General features: G+C 33.7%; 10 non-coding genes across 10 annotated transcripts; 6 read left to right on the forward strand and 4 right to left on the reverse strand.

Annotated features, from left to right (window-relative positions):
- The first annotated feature begins 382 nt into the window (after positions 1-382).
- On the forward strand, positions 383-454 carry TRNAQ-UUG (transfer RNA glutamine (anticodon UUG)). The gene has a single exon. It is a non-coding gene; the product is annotated as a tRNA-Gln (tRNA).
- Positions 455-1,279: 825 nt separating this feature from the next.
- TRNAQ-CUG (transfer RNA glutamine (anticodon CUG)) lies at positions 1,280-1,351 on the reverse strand. Its single transcript has one exon. It is a non-coding gene; the product is annotated as a tRNA-Gln (tRNA).
- A 1,546-nt stretch (positions 1,352-2,897) lies between these two features.
- TRNAQ-UUG (transfer RNA glutamine (anticodon UUG)) lies at positions 2,898-2,969 on the forward strand. Its single transcript has one exon. It is a non-coding gene; the product is annotated as a tRNA-Gln (tRNA).
- Positions 2,970-5,414: 2,445 nt separating this feature from the next.
- On the forward strand, positions 5,415-5,486 carry TRNAQ-UUG (transfer RNA glutamine (anticodon UUG)). The gene has a single exon. It is a non-coding gene; the product is annotated as a tRNA-Gln (tRNA).
- Positions 5,487-6,311: 825 nt separating this feature from the next.
- On the reverse strand, positions 6,312-6,383 carry TRNAQ-CUG (transfer RNA glutamine (anticodon CUG)). Its single transcript has one exon. It is a non-coding gene; the product is annotated as a tRNA-Gln (tRNA).
- Positions 6,384-7,929: 1,546 nt separating this feature from the next.
- On the forward strand, positions 7,930-8,001 carry TRNAQ-UUG (transfer RNA glutamine (anticodon UUG)). Its single transcript has one exon. It is a non-coding gene; the product is annotated as a tRNA-Gln (tRNA).
- Positions 8,002-8,826: 825 nt separating this feature from the next.
- On the reverse strand, positions 8,827-8,898 carry TRNAQ-CUG (transfer RNA glutamine (anticodon CUG)). Its single transcript has one exon. It is a non-coding gene; the product is annotated as a tRNA-Gln (tRNA).
- Positions 8,899-10,444: 1,546 nt separating this feature from the next.
- TRNAQ-UUG (transfer RNA glutamine (anticodon UUG)) lies at positions 10,445-10,516 on the forward strand. The gene has a single exon. It is a non-coding gene; the product is annotated as a tRNA-Gln (tRNA).
- An 825-nt stretch (positions 10,517-11,341) lies between these two features.
- Positions 11,342-11,413, reverse strand: TRNAQ-CUG (transfer RNA glutamine (anticodon CUG)). The gene has a single exon. It is a non-coding gene; the product is annotated as a tRNA-Gln (tRNA).
- Positions 11,414-12,959: 1,546 nt separating this feature from the next.
- On the forward strand, positions 12,960-13,031 carry TRNAQ-UUG (transfer RNA glutamine (anticodon UUG)). The gene has a single exon. It is a non-coding gene; the product is annotated as a tRNA-Gln (tRNA).
- Positions 13,032-17,800: the final 4,769 nt, after the last annotated feature.

Here is a 17,800-nt window from a genome sequence, read left to right on the forward strand (position 1 = left end):
GAATGGAAAAGAAAATTGTAATGTTCAGATAAGTCCCACTGAAATTTGTACTCAGATCCCTGTTTTCAGAGTCCAGAGTGCTAACCACGACACCATCCACCCTCCCGTACCAGGGTGAGCTTTCCATTTTGACAGAAGAGATTTGCCTCAGGGGGCAACTTATCTTTCATTGAAAAATATTATCTCACATAAAAACCACTGTTCAACAGAGTTATAACGTTATTTGAGTCTTTTGGGCAACATCCTTCCCCAACATAGTTCAATATGCAAAAGTTTACTAGAATAGGAAAGCAATCCAATTCAGTTTCTCTTTGACAGTAGAATATGAAAAACTTTGACATTTCCACATTGCTGCAGCAGTTTGCACTTCTTTCACATGGGAGGTTCCATGGTGTAATGGTTAGCACTTTGGACTTTGAATCCAATGATCCGAGTTCAAATCTCGGTGGGACCATTTTATGACTCTTGACCAAATCATTTTCTTTCAAGTGTATTCATTAATATCACATATCTAATACCGGTAGGGTGAAAAATTAATTTATTGATTATACTCTAAAAGTTTACTAGATGTGAGCAAATAATAGAATTTTTACAATACCTGGAAACTAAATGGCTCAAAATAATGAGAGATTTTACAAACTCACTCTGGTTTCTCAAACTCATCACAGGGGCTTGATGCACGACATTACTTTTTAAAATCTTACTGTTATTGATAAGGGGAACAAGGAACTTTTTAATTACAAAGCATTCATTAAAACAAAACTTGAGGACTCAAACTTTGTATTACGGGGACCGAAGATGTGCAGTTTGAATAATAATCTTGAAATTCAGACGTACAAAGATTTTACACACTGATTTTCAACAGTAAATCCACAACCAATAAAGTTGAATCTTTTGAAAGACATGTCAAAGGTGTGAATCTGAAATTCACTTTCAAAGAAATTCACAATGAAATGCACTGTGTAAGTCCAGCATGTTGTCAGCTAAGAAATCAGCAAAAATGAACTATCTCATTACTGGCCATATAGATGAGAAAGGAAAATAAACTCATGTTTACAATGTGGATGTGAAAGAACAGTTTCCAGGTTCAGCTTCAATATTTATGTTTATGAATAATTGATATGTTCATATTGTCTAACAGCTATCTAGATGGATAAAGCTATGTATGCATCTATACATACTTATGCGTTCATACGCATCAGTATAAAACATTGATATTAGGTTTTTTCTAGACCAAATTCTAAAAAATGAGTTAAACAGTGAATCTCATAATTGTAGTAGGTCCCACCGAGATTTGAACTCGGATCGCTGGATTCAGAGTCCAGAGTGCTAACCATTACACCATGGAACCCACACACAAGAGTGCCTTTTCCATTGAGACAAAAGAGAGCGCATCAGTGATGTCCTTCTCTTATATTGATAAAAAGATATCTCATTTGAATGGTCATAGTGGATAGAGATTTAATGTGATTTGATTCTTTTCAGCTATATTCTCTATAAAAGTGTTAAATATTCAAATGTTTATCTGAATATAAAAGTTATATCACAATGTTCATCTTTGCCTGTAGCATAATAAAACAGTCTACATTTCCAGACTACTGAAGCAATGTCTCTGTCTCCTGCATGGGTGGCTCGATAGAGCAATGGTTGGCAATTTGGACTTTGCATCCAATGATCCGATTTGAAACCTTGGAGGGACTTTTTTTATTACTCTTGAGCTTTTCCATTTCTTCATCTTTGTTCATTGATAGCTCAAATCCAACACCAGTAGGTTGAAAGAGTCAATTATTGAATGCTTTCAAAATGTCCATCAGCTTGAACAACTTACATCAATACAAACTTTACAATACTTTGACATCAAATTTCTTCACAAAGTAGTTAGCCATTATAAAATCATATCCTGATTTTCTCAAACGCATTTCAGACGGGTGATTCACAGCCTCACTTTTTTAAGCTTTCCCGCTATTGATAAGGCGAAAATAGCACATTTTGAATGAGAAGTTTTCTTCAATCAAACATAGAGGAACCCAAATGATGATCTCATTCAGCTAGTAAAAATGTTGTTTTATATTAGTATGGAAATCGTGAAAAGAAAATGTTTTTCATGCTGATTTACAACAGTTGATCTCCAATCGTAAAATATAAGCTTTTGGTCGGAGGCATGACAGGTACTGATCAAATTCTCATTTTTGAACTTTATTCACAAATCATATGATATGCTTTGTATACATCAACTGTATTGTTGGATCAATAATGAGTAAAAAGTGACTATCTCAATTTCAGGACATATAAAAGAGAAAGAAGTAGAAACTCATGTTTCAAATGCTGAGAGGCAACAACTGTTCATGATTTTCACCTCCACTAATTATATTTATTTTTATAATCTATATGTTTATATGTTCCTATAAATATACAGAGACATATAGCTATATATACAGAGATACATATGTACAGGTTGATTTTTACATGTTTATAAGTAAATGTGATATTGTTCCAAATAAAACTTCTAAGAACTGAATGGAAAAGAAAATTGTAATGTTCAGATAAGTCCCACTGAAATTTGTACTCAGATCCCTGTTTTCAGAGTCCAGAGTGCTAACCACGACACCATCCACCCTCCCGTACCAGGGTGAGCTTTCCATTTTGACAGAAGAGATTTGCCTCAGGGGGCAACTTATCTTTCATTGAAAAATATTATCTCACATAAAAACCACTGTTCAACAGAGTTATAACGTTATTTGAGTCTTTTGGGCAACATCCTTCCCCAACATAGTTCAATATGCAAAAGTTTACCAGAATAGGAAAGCAATCCAATTCAGTTTCTCTTTGACAGTAGAATATGAAAAACTTTGACATTTCCACATTGCTGCAGCAGTTTGCACTCCTTTCACTTGGGAGGTTCCATGGTGTAATGGTTAGCACTTTGGACTTTGAATCCAATGATCCGAGTTCAAATCTCGGTGGGACCATTTTATGACTCTTGACCAAATCATTTTCTTTCAAGTGTATTCATTAATATCATATATCTAATACCGGTAGGGTGAAAAATTAATTTATTGATTATACTCTAAAAGTTTACTAGATGTGAGCAAATAATAGAATTTTTACAATACCTGGAAACTAAATGGCTCAAAATAATGAGAGATTTTACAAACTCACTCTGGTTTCTCAAACTCATCACAGGGGCCTGATGCACGACATTACTTTTTAAAATCTTACTGTTATTGATAAGGGGAACAAGGAACTTTTTAATTGCAAAGCATTCATTAAAACAAAACTTGAGGAGTCAAACTTTGTATTACGGGGACCGAAGATGTGCAGTTTGAATAATAATCTTGAAATTCAGACGTACAAAGATTTTACACACTGATTTTCAACAGTAAATCCACAACCAATAAAGGTGAATCTTTTGAAAGACATGTCAAAGGTGTGAATCTGAAATTCACTTTCAAAGAAATTCACAATGAAATGCACTGTGTAAGTCCAGCATGTTGTCAGCTAAGAAATCAGCAAAAATGAACTATCTCATTACTGGCCATATAGATGAGAAAGGAAAATAAACTCATGTTTACAATGTGGATGTGAAAGAACAGTTTCTAGGTTCAGCTTCAATATTTATGTTTATGAATAATTGATATGTTCATATTGTCTAACAGCTATCTAGATGGATAAAGCTATGTATGCATCTATACATACTTATGCGTTCATACGCATCAGTATAAAACATTGATATTAGGTTTTTTCTAGACCAAATTCTAAAAAATGAGTTAAACAGTGAATCTCATAATTGTAGTAGGTCCCACCGAGATTTGAACTTGGATCGCTGGATTCAGAGTCAAGAGTGCTAACCATTACACCATGGAACCCTCTCACACAAGAGTGCCTTTTCCATTGAGACAAAAGAGAGCGCATCAGTGATGTCCTTCTCTTATATTGATAAAAAGATATCTCATTTGAATGGTCATAGTGGATAGAGATTTAATGTGATTTGATTCTTTTCAGCTATATTCTCTATAAAAGTGTTAAATATTCAAATGTTTATCTGAATATAAAAGTTATATCACAATGTTCATCTTTGCCTGTAGCATAATAAAACAGTCTACATTTCCAGACTACTGAAGCAATGTCTCTGTCTCCTGCATGGGTGGCTCGATAGAGCAATGGTTGGCAATTTGGACTTTGCATCCAATGATCCGATTTGAAACCTTGGAGGGACTTTTTTTATTACTCTTGAGCTTTTCCATTTCTTCATCTTTGTTCATTGATAGCTCAAATCCAACACCAGTAGGTTGAAAGAGTCAATTATTGAATGCTTTCAAAATGTCCATCAGCTTGAACAAGTTACATCAATACAAACTTTACAATACTTTGACATCAAATTTCTTCACAAAGTAGTTAGCCATTATAAAATCATATCCTGATTTTCTCAAACGCATTTCAGACGGGTGATTCACAGCATCACTTTTTTAAGCTTTCCCGCTATTGATAAGGCGAAAATAGCACATTTTGAATGAGAAGTTTTCTTCAATCAAACATAGAGGAACCCAAATGATGATCTCATTCAGCTAGTAAAAATGTTGTTTTATATTAGTATGGAAATCGTGAAAAGAAAATGTTTTTCATGCTGATTTACAACAGTTGATCTCCAATCGTAAAATATAAGCTTTTGGTCGGAGGCATCACAGGTACTGATCAAATTCTCATTTTTGAACTTTATTCACAAATCATATGATATGCTTTGTATACATCAACTGTATTGTTGGATCAATACTGAGTAAAAAGTGACTATCTCAATTTCAGGACATATAAAAGAGAAAGAAGTAGAAACTCATGTTTCAAATGCTGAGAGGCAACAACTGTTCATGATTTTCACCTCCACTAATTATATTTATTTTTATAATCTATATGTTTATATGTTCCTATAAATATACAGAGACATATAGCTATATATACAGAGATACATATGTACAGGTTGATTTTTACATGTTTATAAGTAAATGTGATGTTGTTCCAAATAAAACTTTTAAGAACTGAATGGAAAAGAAAATTGTAATGTTCAGATAAGTCCCACTGAAATTTGTACTCAGATCCCTGTTTTCAGAGTCCAGAGTGCTAACCACGACACCATCCACCCTCCCGTACCAGGGTGAGCTTTCCATTTTGACAGAAGAGATTTGCCTCAGGGGGCAACTTATCTTTCATTGAAAAATATTATCTCACATAAAAACCACTGTTCAACAGAGTTATAACGTTATTTGAGTCTTTTGGGCAACATCCTTCCCCAACATAGTTCAATATGCAAAAGTTTACCAGAATAGGAAAGCAATCCAATTCAGTTTCTCTTTGACAGTACAATATTAAAAACTTTGACATTTCCACATTGCTGCAGCAGTTTGCACTTCTTCCACATGGGAGGTTCCATGGTGTAATGGTTAGCACTTTGGACTTTGAATCCAATGATCCGAGTTCAAATCTCGGTGGGACCATTTTATGACTCTTGACCAAATCATTTTCTTTCAAGTGTATTCATTAATATCACATATCTAATACCGGTAGGGTGAAAAATTAATTTATTGATTATACTCTAAAAGTTTACTAGATGTGAGCAAATAATAGAATTTTTACAATACCTGGAAACTAAATGGCTCAAAATAATGAGAGATTTTACAAACTCACTCTGGTTTCTCAAACTCATCACAGGGGCTTGATGCACGACATTACTTTTTAAAATCTTACTGTTATTGATAAGGAGAACAAGGAACTTTTTAATTGCAAAGCGTTCATTAAAACAAAACTTGAGGAGCCAAACTTTGTATTACGGTGACCGAAGATGTGCAGTTTGAATAATAATCTTGAAATTCAGACGTACAAAGATTTTACACACTGATTTTCAACAGTAAATCCACAACCAATAAAGTTGAATCTTTTGAAAGACATGTCAAAGGTGTGAATCTGAAATTCACTTTCAAAGAAATTCACAATGAAATGCACTGTGTAAGTCCAGCATGTTGTCAGCTAAGAAATCAGCAAAAATGAACTATCTCATTACTGGCCATATAGATGAGAAAGGAAAATAAACTCATGTTTACAATGTGGATGTGAAAGAACAGTTTCTAGGTTCAGCTTCAATATTTATGTTTATGAATAATTGATATGTTCATATTGTCTAACAGCTATCTAGATGGATAAAGCTATGTATGCATCTATACATACTTATGCGTTCATACGCATCAGTATAAAACATTGATATTAGGTTTTTTCTAGACCAAATTCTAAAAAATGAGTTAAACAGTGAATCTCATAATTGTAGTAGGTCCCACCGAGATTTGAACTCGGATCGCTGGATTCAGAGTCCAGAGTGCTAACCATTACACCATGGAACCCACACACAAGAGTGCCTTTTCCATTGAGACAAAAGAGAGCGCATCAGTGATGTCCTTCTCTTATATTGATAAAAAGATATCTCATTTGAATGGTCATAGTGGATAGAGATTTAATGTGATTTGATTCTTTTCAGCTATATTCTCTATAAAAGTGTTAAATATTCAAATGTTTATCTGAATATAAAAGTTATATCACAATGTTCATCTTTGCCTGTAGCATAATAAAACAGTCTACATTTCCAGACTACTGAAGCAATGTCTCTGTCTCCTGCATGGGTGGCTCGATAGAGCAATGGTTGGCAATTTGGACTTTGCATCCAATGATCCGATTTGAAACCTTGGAGGGACTTTTTTTATTACTCTTGAGCTTTTCCATTTCTTCATCTTTGTTCATTGATAGCTCAAATCCAACACCAGTAGGTTGAAAGAGTCAATTATTGAATGCTTTCAAAATGTCCATCAGCTTGAACAACTTACATCAATACAAACTTTACAATACTTTGACATCAAATTTCTTCACAAAGTAGTTAGCCATTATAAAATCATATCCTGATTTTCTCAAACGCATTTCAGACGGGTGATTCACAGCCTCACTTTTTTAAGCTTTCCCGCTATTGATAAGGCGAAAATAGCACATTTTGAATGAGAAGTTTTCTTCAATCAAACATAGAGGAACCCAAATGATGATCTCATTCAGCTAGTAAAAATGTTGTTTTATATTAGTATGGAAATCGTGAAAAGAAAATGTTTTTCATGCTGATTTACAACAGTTGATCTCCAATCGTAAAATATAAGCTTTTGGTCGGAGGCATGACAGGTACTGATCAAATTCTCATTTTTGAACTTTATTCACAAATCATATGATATGCTTTGTATACATCAACTGTATTGTTGGATCAATAATGAGTAAAAAGTGACTATCTCAATTTCAGGACATATAAAAGAGAAAGAAGTAGAAACTCATGTTTCAAATGCTGAGAGGCAACAACTGTTCATGATTTTCACCTCCACTAATTATATTTATTTTTATAATCTATATGTTTATATGTTCCTATAAATATACAGAGACATATAGCTATATATACAGAGATACATATGTACAGGTTGATTTTTACATGTTTATAAGTAAATGTGATGTTGTTCCAAATAAAACTTTTAAGAACTGAATGGAGAAGAAAATTGTAATGTTCAGATAAGTCCCACTGAAATTTGTACTCAGATCCCTGTTTTCAGAGTCCAGAGTGCTAACCACGACACCATCCACCCTCCCGTACCAGGGTGAGCTTTCCATTTTGACAGAAGAGATTTGCCTCAGGGGGCAACTTATCTTTCATTGAAAAATATTATCTCACATAAAAACCACTGTTCAACAGAGTTATAACGTTATTTGAGTCTTTTGGGCAACATCCTTCCCCAACATAGTTCAATATGCAAAAGTTTACCAGAATAGGAAAGCAATCCAATTCAGTTTCTCTTTGACAGTACAATATTAAAAACTTTGACATTTCCACATTGCTGCAGCAGTTTGCACTTCTTCCACATGGGAGGTTCCATGGTGTAATGGTTAGCACTTTGGACTTTGAATCCAATGATCCGAGTTCAAATCTCGGTGGGACCATTTTATGACTCTTGACCAAATCATTTTCTTTCAAGTGTATTCATTAATATCACATATCTAATACCGGTAGGGTGAAAAATTAATTTATTGATTATACTCTAAAAGTTTACTAGATGTGAGCAAATAATAGAATTTTTACAATACCTGGAAACTAAATGGCTCAAAATAATGAGAGATTTTACAAACTCACTCTGGTTTCTCAAACTCATCACAGGGGCTTGATGCACGACATTACTTTTTAAAATCTTACTGTTATTGATAAGGGGAACAAGGAACTTTTTAATTGCAAAGCGTTCATTAAAACAAAACTTGAGGAGCCAAACTTTGTATTACGGTGACCGAAGATGTGCAGTTTGAATAATAATCTTGAAATTCAGACGTACAAAGATTTTACACACTGATTTTCAACAGTAAATCCACAACCAATAAAGTTGAATCTTTTGAAAGACATGTCAAAGGTGTGAATCTGAAATTCACTTTCAAAGAAATTCACAATGAAATGCACTGTGTAAGTCCAGCATGTTGTCAGCTAAGAAATCAGCAAAAATGAACTATCTCATTACTGGCCATATAGATGAGAAAGGAAAATAAACTCATGTTTACAATGTGGATGTGAAAGAACAGTTTCTAGGTTCAGCTTCAATATTTATGTTTATGAATAATTGATATGTTCATATTGTCTAACAGCTATCTAGATGGATAAAGCTATGTATGCATCTATACATACTTATGCGTTCATACGCATCAGTATAAAACATTGATATTAGGTTTTTTCTAGACCAAATTCTAAAAAATGAGTTAAACAGTGAATCTCATAATTGTAGTAGGTCCCACCGAGATTTGAACTCGGATCGCTGGATTCAGAGTCCAGAGTGCTAACCATTACACCATGGAACCCACACACAAGAGTGCCTTTTCCATTGAGACAAAAGAGAGCGCATCAGTGATGTCCTTCTCTTATATTGATAAAAAGATATCTCATTTGAATGGTCATAGTGGATAGAGATTTAATGTGATTTGATTCTTTTCAGCTATATTCTCTATAAAAGTGTTAAATATTCAAATGTTTATCTGAATATAAAAGTTATATCACAATGTTCATCTTTGCCTGTAGCATAATAAAACAGTCTACATTTCCAGACTACTGAAGCAATGTCTCTGTCTCCTGCATGGGTGGCTCGATAGAGCAATGGTTGGCAATTTGGACTTTGCATCCAATGATCCGATTTGAAACCTTGGAGGGACTTTTTTTATTACTCTTGAGCTTTTCCATTTCTTCATCTTTGTTCATTGATAGCTCAAATCCAACACCAGTAGGTTGAAAGAGTCAATTATTGAATGCTTTCAAAATGTCCATCAGCTTGAACAACTTACATCAATACAAACTTTACAATACTTTGACATCAAATTTCTTCACAAAGTAGTTAGCCATTATAAAATCATATCCTGATTGTCTCAAACGCATTTCAGACGGGTGATTCACAGCCTCACTTTTTTAAGCTTTCCCGCTATTGATAAGGCGAAAATAGCACATTTTGAATGAGAAGTTTTCTTCAATCAAACATAGAGGAACCCAAATGATGATCTCATTCAGCTAGTAAAAATGTTGTTTTATATTAGTATGGAAATCGTGAAAAGAAAATGTTTTTCATGCTGATTTACAACAGTTGATCTCCAATCGTAAAATATAAGCTTTTGGTCGGAGGCATGACAGGTACTGATCAAATTCTCATTTTTGAACTTTATTCACAAATCATATGATATGCTTTGTATACATCAACTGTATTGTTGGATCAATAATGAGTAAAAAGTGACTATCTCAATTTCAGGACATATAAAAGAGAAAGAAGTAGAAACTCATGTTTCAAATGCTGAGAGGCAACAACTGTTCATGATTTTCACCTCCACTAATTATATTTATTTTTATAATCTATATGTTTATATGTTCCTATAAATATACAGAGACATATAGCTATATATACAGAGATACATATGTACAGGTTGATTTTTACATGTTTATAAGTAAATGTGATATTGTTCCAAATAAAACTTCTAAGAACTGAATGGAAAAGAAAATTGTAAAGTTCAGATAAGTCCCACTGAAATTTGTACTCAGATCCCTGTTTTCAGAGTCCAGAGTGCTAACCACGACACCATCCACCCTCCCGTACCAGGGTGAGCTTTCCATTTTGACAGAAGAGATTTGCCTCAGGGGGCAACTTATCTTTCCTTGAAAAATATTATCTCACATAAAAACCACTGTTCAACAGAGTTATAACGTTATTTGAGTCTTTTGGGCAACATCCTTCCCCAACATAGTTCAATATGCAAAAGTTTACCAGAATAGGAAAGCAATCCAATTCAGTTTCTCTTTGACAGTAGAATATGAAAAACTTTGACATTTCCACGATGCTGCAGCAGTTTGCACTCCTTTCACTTGGGAGGTTCCGTGGTGTAATGGTTAGCACTTTGGACTTTGAATCCAGTGATCCGAGTTCAAATCTCGGTGGGACCATTTTATGACTCTTGACCAAATCATTTTCTTTCAAGTGTATTCATTAATATCACATATCTAATACCGGTAGGGTGAAAAATTAATTTATTGATTATACTCTAAAAGTTTACTAGATGTGAGCAAATAATAGAATTTTTACAATACCTGGAAACTAAATGGCTCAAAATAATGAGAGATTTTACAAACTCACTCTGGTTTCTCAAACTCATCACAGGGGCCTGATGCACGACATTACTTTTTAAAATCTTACTGTTATTGATAAGGGGAACAAGGAACTTTTTAATTGCAAAGCATTCATTAAAACAAAACTTGAGGAGTCAAACTTTGTATTACGGGGACCGAAGATGTGCAGTTTGAATAATAATCTTGAAATTCAGACGTACAAAGATTTTACACACTGATTTTCAACAGTAAATCCACAACCAATAAAGGTGAATCTTTTGAAAGACATGTCAAAGGTGTGAATCTGAAATTCACTTTCAAAGAAATTCACAATGAAATGCACTGTGTAAGTCCAGCATGTTGTCAGCTAAGAAATCAGCAAAAATGAACTATCTCATTACTGGCCATATAGATGAGAAAGGAAAATAAACTCATGTTTACAATGTGGATGTGAAAGAACAGTTTCTAGGTTCAGCTTCAATATTTATGTTTATGAATAATTGATATGTTCATATTGTCTAACAGCTATCTAGATGGATAAAGCTATGTATGCATCTATACATACTTATGCGTTCATACGCATCAGTATAAAACATTGATATTAGGTTTTTTCTAGACCAAATTCTAAAAAATGAGTTAAACAGTGAATCTCATAATTGTAGTAGGTCCCACCGAGATTTGAACTCGGATCGCTGGATTCAGAGTCCAGAGTGCTAACCATTACACCATGGAACCCACACACAAGAGTGCCTTTTCCATTGAGACAAAAGAGAGCGCATCAGTGATGTCCTTCTCTTATATTGATAAAAAGATATCTCATTTGAATGGTCATAGTGGATAGAGATTTAATGTGATTTGATTCTTTTCAGCTATATTCTCTATAAAAGTGTTAAATATTCAAATGTTTATCTGAATATAAAAGTTATATCACAATGTTCATCTTTGCCTGTAGCATAATAAAACAGTCTACATTTCCAGACTACTGAAGCAATGTCTCTGTCTCCTGCATGGGTGGCTCGATAGAGCAATGGTTGGCAATTTGGACTTTGCATCCAATGATCCGATTTGAAACCTTGGAGGGACTTTTTTTATTACTCTTGAGCTTTTCCATTTCTTCATCTTTGTTCATTGATAGCTCAAATCCAACACCAGTAGGTTGAAAGAGTCAATTATTGAATGCTTTCAAAATGTCCATCAGCTTGAACAACTTACATCAATACAAACTTTACAATACTTTGACATCAAATTTCTTCACAAAGTAGTTAGCCATTATAAAATCATATCCTGATTGTCTCAAACGCATTTCAGACGGGTGATTCACAGCCTCACTTTTTTAAGCTTTCCCGCTATTGATAAGGCGAAAATAGCACATTTTGAATGAGAAGTTTTCTTCAATCAAACATAGAGGAACCCAAATGATGATCTCATTCAGCTAGTAAAAATGTTGTTTAATATTAGTATGGAAATCGTGAAAAGAAAATGTTTTTCATGCTGATTTACAACAGTTGATCTCCAATCGTAAAATATAAGCTTTTGGTCGGAGGCATGACAGGTACTGATCAAATTCTCATTTTTGAACTTTATTCACAAATCATATGATATGCTTTGTATACATCAACTGTATTGTTGGATCAATAATGAGTAAAAAGTGACTATCTCAATTTCAGGACATATAAAAGAGAAAGAAGTAGAAACTCATGTTTCAAATGCTGAGAGGCAACAACTGTTCATGATTTTCACCTCCACTAATTATATTTATTTTTATAATCTATATGTTTATATGTTCCTATAAATATACAGAGACATATAGCTATATATACAGAGATACATATGTACAGGTTGATTTTTACATGTTTATAAGTAAATGTGATATTGTTCCAAATAAAACTTCTAAGAACTGAATGGAAAAGAAAATTGTAAAGTTCAGATAAGTCCCACTGAAATTTGTACTCAGATCCCTGTTTTCAGAGTCCAGAGTGCTAACCACGACACCATCCACCCTCCCGTACCAGGGTGAGCTTTCCATTTTGACAGAAGAGATTTGCCTCAGGGGGCAACTTATCTTTCATTGAAAAATATTATCTCACATAAAAACCACTGTTCAACAGAGTTATAACGTTATTTGAGTCTTTTGGGCAACATCCTTCCCCAACATAGTTCAATATGCAAAAGTTTACCAGAATAGGAAAGCAATCCAATTCAGTTTCTCTTTGACAGTACAATATTAAAAACTTTGACATTTCCACATTGCTGCAACAGTTTGCACTTCTTCCACATGGGAGGTTCCATGGTGTAATGGTTAGCACTTTGGACTTTGAATCCAATGATCCGAGTTCAAATCTCGGTGGGACCATTTTATGACTCTTGACCAAATCATTTTCTTTCAAGTGTATTCATTAATATCACATATCTAATACCGGTAGGGTGAAAAATTAATTTATTGATTATACTCTAAAAGTTTACTAGATGTGAGCAAATAATAGAATTTTTACAATACCTGGAAACTAAATGGCTCAAAATAATGAGAGATTTTACAAACTCACTCTGGTTTCTCAAACTCATCACAGGGGCTTGATGCACGACATTACTTTTTAAAATCTTACTGTTATTGATAAGGGGAACAAGGAACTTTTTAATTGCAAAGCATTCATTAAAACAAAACTTGAGGAGTCAAACTTTGTATTACGGGGACCGAAGATGTGCAGTTTGAATAATAATCTTGAAATTCAGACGTACAAAGATTTTACACACTGATTTTCAACAGTAAATCCACAACCAATAAAGTTGAATCTTTTGAAAGACATGTCAAAGGTGTGAATCTGAAATTCACTTTCAAAGAAATTCACAATGAAATGCACTGTGTAAGTCCAGCATGTTGTCAGCTAAGAAATCAGCAAAAATGAACTATCTCATTACTGGCCATATAGATGAGAAAGGAAAATAAACTCATGTTTACAATGTGGATGTGAAAGAACAGTTTCTAGGTTCAGCTTCAATATTTATGTTTATGAATAATTGATATGTTCATATTGTCTAACAGCTATCTAGATGGATAAAGCTATGTATGCATCTATACATACTTATGCGTTCATACGCATCAGTATAAAACATTGATATTAGGTTTTTTCTAGACCAAATTCTAAAAAATGAGTTAAACAGTGAATCTCATTATTGTAGTAGGTCCCACCGAGATTTGAACTCGGATCGCTGGATTCAGAGTCCAGAGTGCTAACCATTACACCATGCAACCCTCTCACACAAGAGTGCCTTTTCCATTGAGACAAAAGAGAGCGCATCAGTGATGTCCTTCTCTTATATTGATAAAAAGATATCTCATTTGAATGGTCATAGTGGATAGAGATTTAATGTGATTTGATTCTTTTCAGCTATATTCTCTATAAAAGTGTTAAATATTCAAATGTTTATCTGAATATAAAAGTTATATCACAATGTTCATCTTTGCCTGTAGCATAATAAAACAGTCTACATTTCCAGACTACTGAAGCAATGTCTCTGTCTCCTGCATGGGTGGCTCGATAGAGCAATGGTTGGCAATTTGGACTTTGCATCCAATGATCCGATTTGAAACCTTGGAGGGACTTTTTTTATTACTCTTGAGCTTTTCCATTTCTTCATCTTTGTTCATTGATAGCTCAAATCCAACACCAGTAGGTTGAAAGAGTCAATTATTGAATGCTTTCAAAATGTCCATCAGCTTGAACAAGTTACATCAATACAAACTTTACAATACTTTGACATCAAATTTCTTCACAAAGTAGTTAGCCATTATAAAATCATATCCTGATTTTCTCAAACGCATTTCAGACGGGTGATTCACAGCATCACTTTTTTAAGCTTTCCCGCTATTGATAAGGCGAAAATAGCACATTTTGAATGAGAAGTTTTCTTCAATCAAACATAGAGGAACCCAAATGATGATCTCATTCAGCTAGTAAAAATGTTGTTTTATATTAGTATGGAAATCGTGAAAAGAAAATGTTTTTCATGCTGATTTACAACAGTTGATCTCCAATCGTAAAATATAAGCTTTTGGTCGGAGGCATCACAGGTACTGATCAAATTCTCATTTTTGAACTTTATTCACAAATCATATGATATGCTTTGTATACATCAACTGTATTGTTGGATCAATACTGAGTAAAAAGTGACTATCTCAATTTCAGGACATATAAAAGAGAAAGAAGTAGAAACTCATGTTTCAAATGCTGAGAGGCAACAACTGTTCATGATTTTCACCTCCACTAATTATATTTATTTTTATAATCTATATGTTTATATGTTCCTATAAATATACAGAGACATATAGCTATATATACAGAGATACATATGTACAGGTTGATTTTTACATGTTTATAAGTAAATGTGATGTTGTTCCAAATAAAACTTTTAAGAACTGAATGGAAAAGAAAATTGTAATGTTCAGATAAGTCCCACTGAAATTTGTACTCAGATCCCTGTTTTCAGAGTCCAGAGTGCTAACCACGACACCATCCACCCTCCCGTACCAGGGTGAGCTTTCCATTTTGACAGAAGAGATTTGCCTCAGGGGGCAACTTATCTTTCATTGAAAAATATTATCTCACATAAAAACCACTGTTCAACAGAGTTATAACGTTATTTGAGTCTTTTGGGCAACATCCTTCCCCAACATAGTTCAATATGCAAAAGTTTACCAGAATAGGAAAGCAATCCAATTCAGTTTCTCTTTGACAGTACAATATTAAAAACTTTGACATTTCCACATTGCTGCAACAGTTTGCACTTCTTCCACATGGGAGGTTCCTTGGTGTAATGGTTAGCACTTTGGACTTTGAATCCAATGATCCGAGTTCAAATCTCGGTGGGACCATTTTATGACTCTTGACCAAATCATTTTCTTTCAAGTGTATTCATTAATATCACATATCTAATACCGGTAGGGTGAAAAATTAATTTATTGATTATACTCTAAAAGTTTACTAGATGTGAGCAAATAATAGAATTTTTACAATACCTGGAAACTAAATGGCTCAAAATAATGAGAGATTTTACAAACTCACTCTGGTTTCTCAAACTCATCACAGGGGCTTGATGCACGACATTACTTTTTAAAATCTTACTGTTATTGATAAGGGGAACAAGGAACTTTTTAATTGCAAAGCATTCATTAAAACAAAACTTGAGGAGTCAAACTTTGTATTACGGGGACCGAAGATGTGCAGTTTGAATAATAATCTTGAAATTCAGACGTACAAAGATTTTACACACTGATTTTCAACAGTAAATCCACAACCAATAAAGTTGAATCTTTTGAAAGACATGTCAAAGGTGTGAATCTGAAATTCACTTTCAAAGAAATTCACAATGAAATGCACTGTGTAAGTCCAGCATGTTGTCAGCTAAGAAATCAGCAAAAATGAACTATCTCATTACTGGCCATATAGATGAGAAAGGAAAATAAACTCATGTTTACAATGTGGATGTGAAAGAACAGTTTCTAGGTTCAGCTTCAATATTTATGTTTATGAATAATTGATATGTTCATATTGTCTAACAGCTATCTAGATGGATAAAGCTATGTATGCATCTATACATACTTATGCGTTCATACGCATCAGTATAAAACATTGATATTAGGTTTTTTCTAGACCAAATTCTAAAAAATGAGTTAAACAGTGAATCTCATTATTGTAGTAGGTCCCACCGAGATTTGAACTCGGATCGCTGGATTCAGAGTCCAGAGTGCTAACCATTACACCATGCAACCCTCTCACACAAGAGTGCCTTTTCCATTGAGACAAAAGAGAGCGCATCAGTGATGTCCTTCTCTTATATTGATAAAAAGATATCTCATTTGAATGGTCATAGTGGATAGAGATTTAATGTGATTTGATTCTTTTCAGCTATATTCTCTATAAAAGTGTTAAATATTCAAATGTTTATCTGAATATAAAAGTTATATCACAATGTTCATCTTTGCCTGTAGCATAATAAAACAGTCTACATTTCCAGACTACTGAAGCAATGTCTCTGTCTCCTGCATGGGTGGCTCGATAGAGCAATGGTTGGCAATTTGGACTTTGCATCCAATGATCCGATTTGAAACCTTGGAGGGACTTTTTTTATTACTCTTGAGCTTTTCCATTTCTTCATCTTTGTTCATTGATAGCTCAAATCCAACACCAGTAGGTTGAAAGAGTCAATTATTGAATGCTTTCAAAATGTCCATCAGCTTGAACAAGTTACATCAATACAAACTTTACAATACTTTGACATCAAATTTCTTCACAAAGTAGTTAGCCATTATAAAATCATATCCTGATTTTCTCAAACGCATTTCAGACGGGTGATTCACAGCATCACTTTTTTAAGCTTTCCCGCTATTGATAAGGCGAAAATAGCACATTTTGAATGAGAAGTTTTCTTCAATCAAACATAGAGGAACCCAAATGATGATCTCATTCAGCTAGTAAAAATGTTGTTTTATATTAGTATGGAAATCGTGAAAAGAAAATGTTTTTCATGCTGATTTACAACAGTTGATCTCCAATCGTAAAATATAAGCTTTTGGTCGGAGGCATCACAGGTACTGATCAAATTCTCATTTTTGAACTTTATTCACAAATCATATGATATGCTTTGTATACATCAACTGTATTGTTGGATCAATACTGAGTAAAAAGTGACTATCTCAATTTCAGGACATATAAAAGAGAAAGAAGTAGAAACTCATGTTTCAAATGCTGAGAGGCAACAACTGTTCATGATTTTCACCTCCACTAATTATATATATTTTTATAATCTATATGTTTATATGTTCCTATAAATATACAGAGACATATAGCTATATATACAGAGATACATATGTACAGGTTGATTTTTACATGTTTATAAGTAAATGTGATGTTGTTCCAAATAAAACTTTTAAGAACTGAATGGAAAAGAAAATTGTAATGTTCAGATAAGTCCCACTGAAATTTGTACTCAGATCCCTGTTTTCAGAGTCCAGAGTGCTAACCACGACACCATCCACCCTCCCGTACCAGGGTGAGCTTTCCATTTTGACAGAAGAGATTTGCCTCAGGGGGCAACTTATCTTTCATTGAAAAATATTATCTCACA

Source organism: Triturus cristatus, chromosome 5_2, assembly GCF_964204655.1.
Source record: "Triturus cristatus chromosome 5_2, aTriCri1.1, whole genome shotgun sequence".
Lineage (NCBI taxonomy): Eukaryota > Metazoa > Chordata > Amphibia > Caudata > Salamandridae > Triturus > Triturus cristatus.